Source organism: Parasteatoda tepidariorum, chromosome 6 (assembly GCF_982258835.1).
Source record: "Parasteatoda tepidariorum strain Cologne lab strain chromosome 6, Ptep-v5.0, whole genome shotgun sequence".
In the NCBI taxonomy this organism is placed as follows: domain Eukaryota; kingdom Metazoa; phylum Arthropoda; class Arachnida; order Araneae; family Theridiidae; genus Parasteatoda; species Parasteatoda tepidariorum.
The window spans coordinates 15,627,458-15,641,554 of NC_141760.1; the positions used below are offsets into that span (position 1 = coordinate 15,627,458).

General features: G+C 30.7%; 1 protein-coding gene across 1 annotated transcript in view; it reads right to left on the reverse strand.

Annotated features, from left to right (window-relative positions):
• LOC107436500 (sodium-dependent glucose transporter 1A) overlaps nucleotides 1–2,761 on the reverse strand; it is a 34,310-nt gene extending 31,549 nt beyond the window's left edge. Inside the window, exon 1 of the mRNA XM_016048247.4 lies at nucleotides 2,706–2,761. The gene's annotated coding sequence lies outside the window, so the exon portion shown is untranslated. The remainder of the gene's footprint in view (nucleotides 1–2,705) is intronic.
• Nucleotides 2,762–14,097: the final 11,336 nt, after the last annotated feature.

Below are 14,097 nucleotides of genomic sequence, written 5' to 3' on the forward strand. Positions count from 1 at the left end.
TAAGTTTCTCCACATTTGTTGGAATGTTAATTAATGCGAAGTTAATTTGGTGAAATATAATTATTTCTATTCGACGTCTTTTACTTAACTTAAAATTATTATTTGTTTATGTATTTTATTGTAACCGTGATATATTTTTGTTTTGTGTACCTGGCAACTTCGATTCATGATTAATTTGTTTATATTCTACATAGCTTCGTGACTGTCTTTGTGTTAAGTAAGAAATATATAGGAAAAGAACTGAAATCTTTATGAAATAATCTTTGTGAGAGAATACAGAATGTGCCACTTAAGAGAATTGATACTTGACGGGCTTGGCTTATTCGAAATAGAATGGAAAAAACAGTAGCTAACGTAAGCCAAAACCACGTTTCAACAACCAATCAGGATCGAGGTACCCACGCTACGTCACTTGCAGGTATCCCATTGCCAATAGGTTTCGAACAGGTTGCAATCACATTGGTTACATCACTGCAACTTATAACGTTTGGTTTTAAACAACTAAGGAACCATTCAGAAGATTTCAAAATAAATAACATATTTTAATTCAGCTCATCTATTTAAACAGTTTTGGTTTATATTATGGTTTTATTTCATACTTCATTGTGGGGGACCGCTCACTATTAAACATATTTTTAACCAAGTTGGACAAATTGAAAACTAAGAGACAAACGCCATTTTGGTAGCTATAATCCAATATTGACTTTATTAATTGGGGATAAACAACGGAATAACTTTATCTGATTGTCATTTTTTTATAATTCCGTTTAGCTTTAACTTATAGCAGAATGTTTTTTTATAAAACAAGTTGTTGATGTGGGCATGGCCAAAAGTGGCTTTTGCGCCAATAATTCTTAATTAACAGACCACCTAATTATGTCATACTTTCTGTCATTTCATTATCAACGATGCTGTCTTATATGGCATTAAAGTTAACAGAGCGACAGAAATTTTTTGGTTAAACAGGGTGTCTAAAAAGCATGGGAAAGTTTGGTCAAATATATCGAGATTTATAAAAATACAAGTAGGCATATATCTCTGTAGGTTGGATCAATTACGTTCACTTCTGCATTCGTTTTCTGAATTTTTTTATTTACTTATTCAAATATTTTTTTTTAAAAAAACATGCTTCATGAAATACTATTTCGGGTAACAATTATTTTACAACATTAGTTTGTAAATCGAAATTTAAAAAAAATATTTCAAGCTAATTTTTACATGTCTTTCCGAAATCATCTGAAAAACATACTTAAACAAAAAAAAATTTTAAAAAACACCAACTTCATTCTTCTTCTGTCAAGATGGTAGGTAAGTAGGTACTTTATTTAAGTCGCACTAGACCTACACAATGGGCTATTGGCGACGGTCTGGGAAAAATTCCTGACGATGATCCGAAGACATGCCATCGAAATTTTGATCCTCTGCAGAGGGGATGGCACCCCCGCTTTGGTAGACCGACGACCTGTGCGCGTAGTCGAGCACTTTACGGTGGAACAGTTCAACGAGGACCGATACCGCGCACCCTCGGTCCCTACGCAGACTGATCCAAGTGGTCATCCACCCGCACACTGACCGCAGCCAGGGATGCTTGACTTCGGTGTTCTACTGGGAACCGTGTCTTTACGATCAGTCCACTGCGGGACGTCAACAAGTAGAAATTGACGCCAAATGAGGAGTAAAAATAATTTAAAAAAAACGTAGTTTAAAACAATCAATAATTATATCGAAACAAGAAAAACTGTTTCAGGCATTATATCTTAATGGTTTTCGTAATTAATAGGCATGCATAATTTCAACACGATTAATATGTGACACTTTGTGTATCTTCAGTGTCAGAATTAAAAAATGAATTCGGAATAAAAAAAACTATGATTTCGTTTGCGTGCCAACAGATTAGAAAGCCCTGGTATTGATAATTAAAAACAAGAACTTTCTATAGTAAAATATCTTATGTCACAGGGCAAAATTAACGATAGCCTACTGATCCCAAGGAGACTAAATAAAACAAAATTCGATTAAAAAATTATCTGATCACCACTTGATCTCTATTTTTTTGTTGTTGTTAAAGTACATCCCATTTTCATATTTTTTCTTTTTTTTAAATAAATATGGAATTATTACGAATGTTTTATAATATTATGCTTGTTTCGTAAAATGTATCTTAATTTTGAAATAAACCTTGCGATGTTTACTAACCCTTAAATTATTAGCATCAAGAGTTTTTTTTAATCATTTTAAATTTTTGTAAAAGTGGTTACATGTTTTAAAAAGTGGCTTCTGATAAAAATGCTACAACTAACCATCGGTCAATAGCAAAAGTTCCTAATTTTGCACTATATTTCACATAGTTATATTTACTTCCGTTACTATTTATCATTTATCTCTTAACTTTCTGAGTAAAAAAACATTATACGATATCAACAGAAGTTATTAATATTGTAATAATAATATAAAACAGTCAGATCATATAATAATACCAAACCACAATTTAAACACTCCGCTGGAATATTTGAATCAATTGCTGGAAATACGTACAAAATTTTTTTCCCTATCAAAATAGCATTCTAAAAGCGAATTAAAAAATATACGCTGAAGGTAAATAATAGGGTGCATTAAAATTCTAATTCACTAAATATGTACTTGAATTTCATATTTTTTATATTGTCAAAAAGTTTTTTCTATATTAAAAAAAGATAGTACATTACCTAAAAGTGAGAGGCATGTTCCTATTGCGTTGCTGCTTCTGCAATGGAAAATCTATTCTACGTCCTATTATTATGGTCACACGCATGCGTCAAATGGGAATCAATAGTTGATGTATACCAATGTCCGAAGGAGAGAAAACGTGTTCATTTCATCAGTATTCAGTGGCGTAGTTCTGGGGGACAACCCTCCCCCAAACCGAAATTCTACAATTACTTGATTATTGAACTACTACTTACTATATATATATATATATATATATATATATATATATATATATATATATATATATATATATATATATATATATATATATATATATATATATATATATATATATATAGCACAATAAATAAATACAAAAAGGATAAAGAGAAAAGTGAAGAAAAAATGAAAAAAATTAATAAGTTTTATTTACTTCTTATAAGCTGCAAGCATATAAAACTTATAAAATAAGTTCAAAATGTAGAGAAAACATGGAAAAAATTATAGAAAAATGGAAAGAGAAAAAGAAAATTGTTGAAATAAAATAAAAATAACATAATTTAAATAAAATTAATACAAAAAATTTCAATCAAAATTCGGGTGAAAAAAATGATATCTCCTTATCAGCTCACACGATTATATCAGGAAAAAGAAGTGCTTTCTAATATTGTATCAATAAAGCCAAAACAAAATATATCAATACAATAGTGTGAAGAGTAATCAAAAAAAATTTTGGAACAAAATAGAACACATTAAGTAATAAATATCACGTAAAAAACAGTAATAAAATGTAAAGAAAAAGCAGAACAAAAGACAAAACGAAATCTATAAATAATATTATATTTTATTTTAATAATATATAATACATAATAATAGATGATTTTACATGTATATATATATATATATATATATATATATATATATATATATATATATATATATATATATATATATATATATATATATATATATATATATATATATATATATATATATATATCTGAAGGAGATAAACTCCCTCCAAGCATATAAACAAACAAGAGTATTAAATGCCATTAATTATTGCAGGACTCATTATAAATCATTTTTAATGAGAATTTGTGTACTGATGAAAAGCCACAAAGACAGATTTTTTTTGATAAAAATTTAGCTTTAGCTTTGAAATCATGTTCGAGTTTTTTCAACCTTATCGCTTTTTAATATTGTAAATTGATTCGAACAAGATGAACATAATTAAAATTTATGCAAGTTTTTCCCTATGCAATGTCTTTTATACGTTTATTTTTTGATTCCTTGTTAAAAATGAAATTAAAATAGTATTTAAATTTGGATTTAGTAAAATTGCAAACGAAATATTCATTTATAAATTGATAATCTAATTGGTGTATTTTCAGCAGGACGATCAAATCAGATCCAGTTCCTTAAATCTCTAAAAATTGTGAATGGAATTTTACTATGTTTTAAAATTGTATCTTTTTCTGTTGATTTTTTTTCTGACAGAATTATTTAAAGCATCGGTAAAAGAATAATTATTAAATGAAGACAATGACGTCAATGGGAAATTATGAATTGAGTCATTCGAAAAGTAGCAGTTAAACGTTTGCTTACATTTTAAAAGTTAAAGGAGTTATGAGCGCGCTCCATAACGCAGATTTGACGCAGCGCAACATTATCTCTATGGTTTCCAGATTAAACGCCAGACGTCCTTTGTCGAAGATAAAAATAAAAAAAAATATTAAAACGTTCGTGTTTTACCCTGAACTGCTTGTGATAAAAAACATTGTAGATTATCAAATATTTAAATTGTCTAACAAATATTTTGTGTGAAAAAATATTTAGCTTTGCTGCTTTCAATTTATGTTCGTATAGTTAAAACTGTAGGGCAAAATTAACAATCTTTACCGACCACAGTGCAACTAGATATAACAAATACCGATTAAAAATGGTTTGTAAGTAAGCACCCGATCACCACTTTTTTTTTCTTCATGAAAATGCACCACATGAAGATTTTATTATTGTTTATATAATAAATTTGAAGCTATGGATGGTTGGAGCAGATGGCTCTAGAAGTTAAAAATCGTCGTAAGACTTCTTGGTTACTACTTCCGACTGATTTTTACACCTAAGTCTAAAAAAAATTTACCATCTAATATTGTTATACTTGTAGTGTTAACAATATAAAGCGTTATTTAAATCTAACTTTTAACGAAACTGAGGGAAATTATAAAACGACTGTGTCAACCTTAATCTATCAAAAGATACCTCAAGAAAGAATCAAGTTAACATGTCTTATACACTAGTGATTTGGTATTTAATATTTGTAGTGGTAGTTACGCCACATTACTCCCCTTCCAGAATTTTATCTATGATAGAATTCGATGAACGGTTACCACTAGTTGATTCATGCTGTTTATACATTTATATCATTTTCGCTCATTATATTTTTCCCCCCATTTTTTATAGAATTTGCTCATTATTTTTTCTTATTTTTGTTTTATAGCATTTCGTTCATTTTTTTGAGCTGTATATTTTTGAGCAAATCAACTGTTTAATGTGGATCATCCATCAATATCGGCAAGTTCTTATTTGCCGGGTCACCAATGAGGGGTGACCACGTCCGGGTCACCAATGAGGGGACCCGGACGTGTATATAAGACGCTTCACTAGTGTATAAGACATGTTAACTCGATTCTATCTTGAGGTACCTTTTGACAGATGAAGGTTGACATTGTCGATATATTAATTCCTCACAAAACAAACAACAAATGAACTCATAAGATTTAGCAAGCTAGGATGCTATCCGAAAAATAAAAAACTTTGCTATTTTACGCAAATATACCCAAATAAGGGATAACGTTCAAAAGATGGCTAACCTTACACTTTATTTATGCTGGGATTTTAATTTTGTTAAATTTGATTCTGACCTGTTAGAATTTATAAATAGCAGGAAACTCTTATGAGTGGAAAAATTACGCTTAAATTTAAACACATATCACACTAATACAACTTCCTAGCATATTAAGCCTGTTCACACATCGCTTGGTAAGCGTAACATAAGCGGAGGGATACACCGGAAGTCTCCTAAATTTCTTCTGTTATTGTTTACATTCAGTCAACCATCCATAATGAATATTTTATAATATTCCGAAAATTATTTCACGCACGTTTATTAAAAGTTTTCTTCATCGTAGAAACAAACCTCGCAATGTTTACCATGTTTCGAGAAATGACTGAAATTATTAAGATAAAGCACCCTTTTAAAATTATTTGAAATTTTCCATTTTTGAAAAAGTGTCTTCACGTGTTGACCACTACTACAAATGCCACAACTGACCACAGATCAGTAGCAAAGTTATCTACTTTTGCCCTAAAGTTTAAAACTGAAAAATTGTTTTGGAAAATAAGCATCAAAACTGAATCTTTTACATCTACAGGTTACTGTGAGTGGCCGAAATGGGGGGGGGGGGGCTGTTGACTTCCATTGGTGAATGTTGGCAATCACATGGTCGCTTTGGTGAATGTCCCAAATTTATGCAAGTTATAATTAAGTGCCACTGCTTGGTTGCCTGCTATGATCTACATCAACGCTTTTTAAGGTTCAGTGGAACTGCCCAGGATGCATTTGCTCGGTACGCCCTACATCAATGTTTTTTTTTTTTAAGGTCAAGTACCACTGCCCAGGATGCATTTCACCGGTACTCCGAACACTGATGTTTCTCCTAATCTATCCTCAGCAGATATTAAAATATCGAATAAATATAATAATATCAACGAATTAATATCAAATCGGATAGAACATATTTTGGACATTCATCAAAGCGACTATGTGACTGTTGACATTCACCGGTGAAAGTCGACATTCTTGATTCCGGTCTATCATTGTAACACACGCTTTTTGGGTGATTCCGCAAGCAGAGACTATTAAAAATAATAGTTTATGCAGGATTTGTTTTTTTTCTTCTTCAGAATATGAATAAATTGTTTTATGCATTCCGATTTTCAAGAAAATACAATTTTCCGGTTAATTTTTATTTATAAAATATATTTTTTTAACATTTATTACATCGCTTTATTTTATCTCTGTATATTATATTAAACTGTCTCCTTTGAGTATTCATTTCAAGGTTACATTTTAGTTTGATGCGTAAAACCTATAAAACTTAGAAACTTGAAATTACGAAGATGTGTCGTAAAACGTACGGTGGTTAAAAATGAATCAAAACAATTGAGCAGTTGCTTAAAATTTCAAGATAATTAACTGTTAAAGGTATATGGGGGGAAAAAAGCCTTGCGAGCCGCTCTACAGACCGCTGGAAATGAACTGCAGAGTTTTAATTTTATAACCGTTGTTGAACAGCCGACCCAATTTTTTGGGTTTACGACTATTTATGTTCTAAACCGTAGCCTTGTAATTTTGAACCCAATCCTGAAGACAAGGGAACTCCTGGGTCAAGTATTGGGAGAAATTTACCTTTGTGGAGGACTTTTTGATGGAACTAACCCGCATTTGCGTTACATGGAGAGGAAGACCACGAGAACCTCCCACGGTTAGCCTGCGGCAAGGGGACTCTAACCCATGATCCGTTTACCTTTGAGGATATTTCACGTCAGCACTGTGGTCGGTGCACGCCGTATGCGGAATTCGTATCAACCAGCCATCGCCGGGATCGAGCCCCGGTTCACCTCATTGGAAGGCGAACTCTCTATCCTCTGTGAAAGGTCTATTTTTGTTATGAATTATTTTTTTAAAATTCCAATTCATTCGAGAGTTATTATAATTATCATCGCACTTTTTTGTTTTCAATAATTTATCGCGTTTTTTTGAAAGATTTATCTCTCTGGAGAGATTTGAATTTTGTAAGCGCGCACTTGACTTGTTGTAAAAAGTAAAATAAAGAATAAATAAAATAAAATTTATAAAAGAGTAAAAGATAAAATGTTTTCAAACATGAATCGTAACATTTATATTGAAATTTTTAAACTAAGTTGGAGATGTAGTATAATTACAACTGGCTCTTGCGCCAGTAACGCAAATCTGACTAATTAATTAAAAATATAAAAGTCGATAGATAAAAACCGTTTCCATTTCGAATTGTTATGCAAATTAAGGTTATCGTTAAAGATTGTTAATAAGAAAAATTAACTCTAATTTTGTCTTACATAATCTAATTTTGTCTTTCAAAAATGATTTTTTTTTTCAAATTCAAGTAATCGGTCATTTTATGACGGTAACAAATTAACAGAAGGTTCGTAAATAGAATGATAATAATTAAGTAAATTTTAAAAGAAAAAATTTCGACTTCTGAGGAAAAATATAGCGAGAAATGAGAGTTCACCACGAGGGTTAATGATCGGAACTTCGTTGTCATTTAAAACATATTTTCATTTGTTTGTTATTCTAAATAAAATAGAATAAAATTTTCAATTTTTTTCAAAAAAGGAAATGTTTTCTTTTAAAAAAAATTTAACTGAAAAGAATTCACTATTATTTCTTGTTTTCTATTATTTCACACAATTTTTAAAAAAAGGATTTTTTATTAATAAATGCATATTTCTTTGTAACTCTTTTAATTTTTACTTTCCAGATTAAAATATGTACCGCTTAGATTTTACACTAGACCATTGCGAGGCATTAAACTTTTTTAAATTTTACAGCAAGGAACTTTCCAGACTAAAATATGTACGGCTTAAATCTTACACTAGACCAGGGATGGGCAAACTACGGCCCGCGGGCCAACTGTGGCCTGCCGGAAGGTTTTATCCGGCCCGCGGATAGAATTTTATCTTGCCGATCCGTGACGAATATAAACAATATGCATCCATTTTCTTGTCTACTTTGTTCAAAGCTATTTTTGTTCTCTTTTTTAACAAAGTATTGATGATCGTATTGCTTTCTTTATTTTTATACTACAAAATATAAATTGATGGAAATAGGTATTGGTAAAATGATGAAAGCGTAAGTTCTTCATAGAATAACCGTAGATTGGCTCCATCTGAACAGTTGTTTCTAAATATGCCAAAGCTAAAGAGTTTTACAATTTATTACCAGACGCTAGTTTCCCAAATTTAATATTTCATGCCCAGAAAATCAGTGCTATGTTAGCTTCATCTTATATATGTGAACAAGTGTTTTCAATTATAAACCATTGAAAAAATCGTTTCAGAATTAGACTAACAGACAAACTTTTAGTCTTGAACATTAAAATAAGTACATCTCACTTGGAACCACAATATAAAGAACTTTTAAAAATGAAATCGCAATTTCAGTCATCTCATTAAATATTTAAATTAAAACTTGCATATCGTTTTTCTATTTAAGATGTTTTTACTTGGCCCACCAAACTTTTTTTCTTTGTTTTTTTGCCTTCGACCAAAAAAGTTTGCCCATCCCTGCACTAGACCTTTGCGAGACATTAAACATTTTCAAAAAAGGTTTTTTTTTTAAATTTTACTGCAAGGAACTTTCCAGATTAAAATATGTACCGCTAAGATTTTACACTAGAACATTGTGAGACATTAAACATTTTCAAAAAAGCTTTATTAATTTTTACTGCAAAGAACTTTCCAGATTAATATGCGTGCTGCTTAGACCATTGCGAGACATTTACTTTTTAATCAATAGCAGACTTCTAGATTATTTTGCTTCCGCAGTTTGTTGGCAAACATTCAAAAGAATTGAGCGATTTTAACTCTTTCTTTTTATTTGTTATTATAAATGTCAAGTGTTAAAAAGAAAATACAGATTATGTGAAGTTCTGTTGAGAGAAAAGAAACTCTCTCTATACAAAATTGTTTACTCAATGAAAAAGGTAATTGATAAACAAGTTGCGCTTATTTTTAAAACAAACTTAACGTATTAATGCAAATATATATTTTTTAAACAGCAGGCTATTTTAAAATAAAATTGAAAAAAAAAAAACTGAAAGAAACAAATCCCGTGAACGTTTTTTTCTCGCTCTGATTTTACAAAACTTTTTTCTCTATCTTACAGTTTAATCATGCTTACATTTTAGATAAAAAAAAAATTTCCCTTCAGAAATGTATGAATAAAAAATAACAGTGGGCATGTTTCAAGCGATTCAAAAATAGGCGCCCATTTTCAAGACTTACCAAACGTGAATGAGACGAAACAAAAATGGTTTGAAATAAAAAAAAAACAAAGTTGCCAACGAAAAATGGATAAATAAAGGTCGGAAACGAAGCTATAAAAACCACAGTAGCCGGACGAGGAAAAATAGAGCAAGAGAAACCACAGTGGCCGAGAGGCAAATCACGGCAAAATGAATTCCCACTCACTATCGAGGAGGGGTTAGGAGCTAATATCGTTAGCAAAGGAATCAACTTTCATATGAATAAAACAAGATTCCAGGGCATCAAGTTGAGCTGATGTGACTAGAGTGGCAAAATATTAGCATTGTCAAAATCAAATTTATGCCCAAGATCCCAACAATGTGCAACCATGGATGAATTCTTGATAACGGACGTATCTATCGTGTTCTTAAATTCTAAATCTCAAAGCCTGTACTAGTTTGTCCGATGTGGACAAGGTCGCATTGATAAGGAATGTGGTAAATGTCCCCAGCGATTGTCAAAGTTAATAGGATATTCAAGAGACTTAAATTTGATTTTGTTAACATGCCTAAAAATGACTTTAAAACCAAAACGGGAGAGGATATTAACAATGTTATAACAAATTGGAGGAAGAAAGAAAAACGGTAAAGTAACAAGTTCTCTGTAAGGATTAGAAGAAGAGAGGTCTAGTGAGTTAACCCCTTCCTTCTCGCTCCCGTGAAAATGACGGGTTGACGTTTAACCCTCTATTTCTCGCTCCCGTGATATTTCCGGGCTGGAATGTTCAGTAGTAACGCGCCAATAAGAATAAAACTAATTCATTTCTTTTGGCTGGAAAACATTTTATTTCTCATTTTACATACCAGATGGCAGTACCAGGATATTTTTAAGGTAATTGTAGATAGTTAGTTTACTTTAAATTAGATGTCAGCACTAATCAAATACGTGTATTTAAAAAAATAGGCACTTTTACTGCCGTTTTCTTGAAAATTAACCGATCGTTAAGGAGTTAAGCAAGAGCTGGATCAACCATAGAAGAGTAATTCTTCGGTTGGCAGCAAACGTAGTGAAGTTCTGAGAAGAAGAGTCAGAGAAAAGGTTAAATACGCGGAAAAAGAAAGTATGAAATGCTGACATCTTCTAACAATTAGGATGATTACAATTAATACGAACTATTTACTATTTAGAATAGTTTTAAAAAAGGAAATATGAATGCGTAACAAGTTTTTCTCGTTTTTATTATGTGCGAAAATAAATGCGCGATAAAATTTAAATTGTGTTTATTTACGATTCAATTTTCTTTCTTAAAATATGGAAGAACACATTTTTTTTAAGACTATCACTTGAGCAGTGATGGATCAGGGAGTAGAGCGTTTGCCTTCCAATGAGGTGATCCAGATTCGATACCCAGCGATCGCTGGTCTATACGAATTCCGCACCAACCACAGTGCTGACGTAAAATATCCTCAGCTGTAGACGGATTATAGGTTACAGTCGGAGGAGATTTTCATGGTTTTCCTCTCAACGTAAAGCAAATGTTGGTTAGTTCCATCAAAAAGTTCTCCGCAGAGGCTAGTTTCTCCCAATACTTTGTCTTCTGGATTGGGTTCAAAATGACAAGGCTACGGAGTTGAACATTAGTAGTCGTAAACCCAAAAATTAGGTCTGCTGTTCAACGACGGTTATTAAATAAAATTAAAGAAAATACTATCACTGTAAAAATAGTACATACGAGTACTATTTCACATACGAGTATAGTGAAGCATTTGTCCCACTTTTTGATTAAACTATTAATTTTAATTAAGAATGATAATAATTGAAAATAAATGCATTTTTTTCCTTATTTTATTTACCATTTTGTAACTTATAGTGTTGAGCATTTTTTTTTACATTGATATATAGCATAAAATAGTGAAAATATAATTCTTGATAAATACTTTTCCAAAATGAATCTTTCTCAATTAGAAGAAGTTTGACCCAGAGACCGAAGTATGAGATAAACCTACATATTAAATATAAAATGAAATCACGTTAGAAATTAATAATGATATGAAATTCTTAATAACATATTCATTCTTTACTTAGCGATGCAATTTAATAAATAATTATTAATAACTAGGGCGTACCACCCCGCCATACATCATTGTCCCCCCCCCCTGAAAAGCGAGTATTTTTAAAAAAAAACACATAATATTTTGTTTTTAAAATACACAATTATTACAGCTTAATGTAAGAATATTATGTTAACATATCAATTATTACGAAATTGACCATTACCTGTATTTGAAAAATATTTATTTAAACGTGACAAAAAAAAGTTTAACTTAAGGAACGCAGAATGTGTAACTTATAAAAAGAAATAATTGCAAAGTAATTTTAATCGTTGACGAAGCTTATAACAATTCAAATAGGATTAAATTCTTATCGCTCTTTATAAACTTTAAAAAAAAAATTTTACTACAAATATTTAGGTTTATATCTGTCAACACGTAATCTCTCATTCTTTGCTACTTTTGATTGGAGAGCGAGAGTTCATAAAAGATGTTGTGATGAAAAAGTACATTTTCTACAACAGTTCACACATAGTCAATCATTTAGAGCAAAGAAGCTGAGAAAGAAATCATAAAACAGAAAAACATTGCAATAACTTTCAAACAAATCGGAATTTCGAATCAAACTTTGCGTTAAATTCACTAATAAAATTGTTTTTTTTTCTTCTTTTTTTTCCATCACGTCAAAATTTAACTCCGTAGTTGCATTTCAGTGGGCTACAGATTGTCTAAACATGATATTTTTTCTTTTTAACAGTTATTAATTCTCGAACTAAGGGTCGAATCTTACACTTTTTTTATATTCCGCCCTACTCCCTGGAATTTTTTTTTTTTTTTTACACATCGCAATTTCAAGTTTCTAAGTCTTATAGATTTTTTGCAGCAAAGCAACGTGTTATGCACAGCTTAAAAAAATGCATTTAAAATTTAAAAACTTCTAAATAAATTGGAATTTGAAGAAAAAAAACTCTACTTTAAGTTCATAAATAAATAGGGCCCTTTCAGTATGTCGAATTTCAACTCTGAAGTTGCAGTTCTGCGGCATGTAGAGCGGCCCGTATGGTGTTTTTCCCTACAGGTTTAACTGTTAATAATTCTCGAACTAAATGTCGAACGTTAATTTTTTTCAAATTTTGTTGTACTCTCTGTGCATTTTTATATTACACATTTGTAGTTTCTAAGTCTTACAGGTTTTGCGTAACAAAATAAAATGTAACGTTAAATTGAGCTACAGCGTCGATGGCACTTACGATTTTTTAATATAAAGAGATATTTCGCAACTGTGTTTACTGGATTTGATAGATTTAATTATCAAAATAATTGATAATGGTAAAAATTCCGATTTTTTAAATTTAATTTCTGAATTTGTAAAATATTCTAAAATTAAATGATAAACGTTTATCTTATAGTTTTTTAAACGTAATATTTCAATAATTAACATTATAAACGTTTGCTACTACTATAAATTGCTTTAGAGAAAAATAATGTATTATTTATTATTTTGTTATGCGAGAGCATTTACTCAACAGGTACTTCTGGCAAAGGGCAAATATACAACATGTAAACATTTTACTAACTTTAAACGTATTGTTCCAGATAGCGAATCGTTATAATGGTGAAGATAATATCTCCACCTATTTAAATTAAATTCAGATTCTTACGTAGGCCCACACTACTTTCTTGCAGGTATCTCATTGAAAGAACAGTTGCTAACGTAAACAAAAACCACGTTTCACTAACCAATCAGGAGCGAGATACCCACACTACGTAATTTGCAGGTATCTCATTGAAAGAACAGTTGTTAACGTAAACAAATACCAAGTTTCAACAACCAATCAGGAGCGAGATGCCCATACTACGTCACTTAGAGGTATCCCATCATGTACAAAATGTTTTGATTCGTTCAAAAATTATTGATTTTAGAGATATGACGAGATTGTAGAGGTATAATTACAGGTGTTAAGCGATTTCAGATTAATTGACGAGATATATTTTATATATATTTTAGAGATATAACGAGATAGATTTTGATTTTAGAGATATACTGAGATACACAAGAGTAAAAGTTAATGTTAAATGGCTCGGTAAACTATTGGGACCCTAGTTTAGGACCCATCATGCTTTTAAGGCCAATAATTAAATTCGTCGGAAATTAATTTCTAATTTAATTTAAATTTATTATTTTCATGAAAAAGGTTTATTCTGAGACAGTACATTTTTGTGCCTGACTTCGGAACTTAAATTATCTTTTGCATTAATTATCTTTATTTAACATTCGCCATTCTAT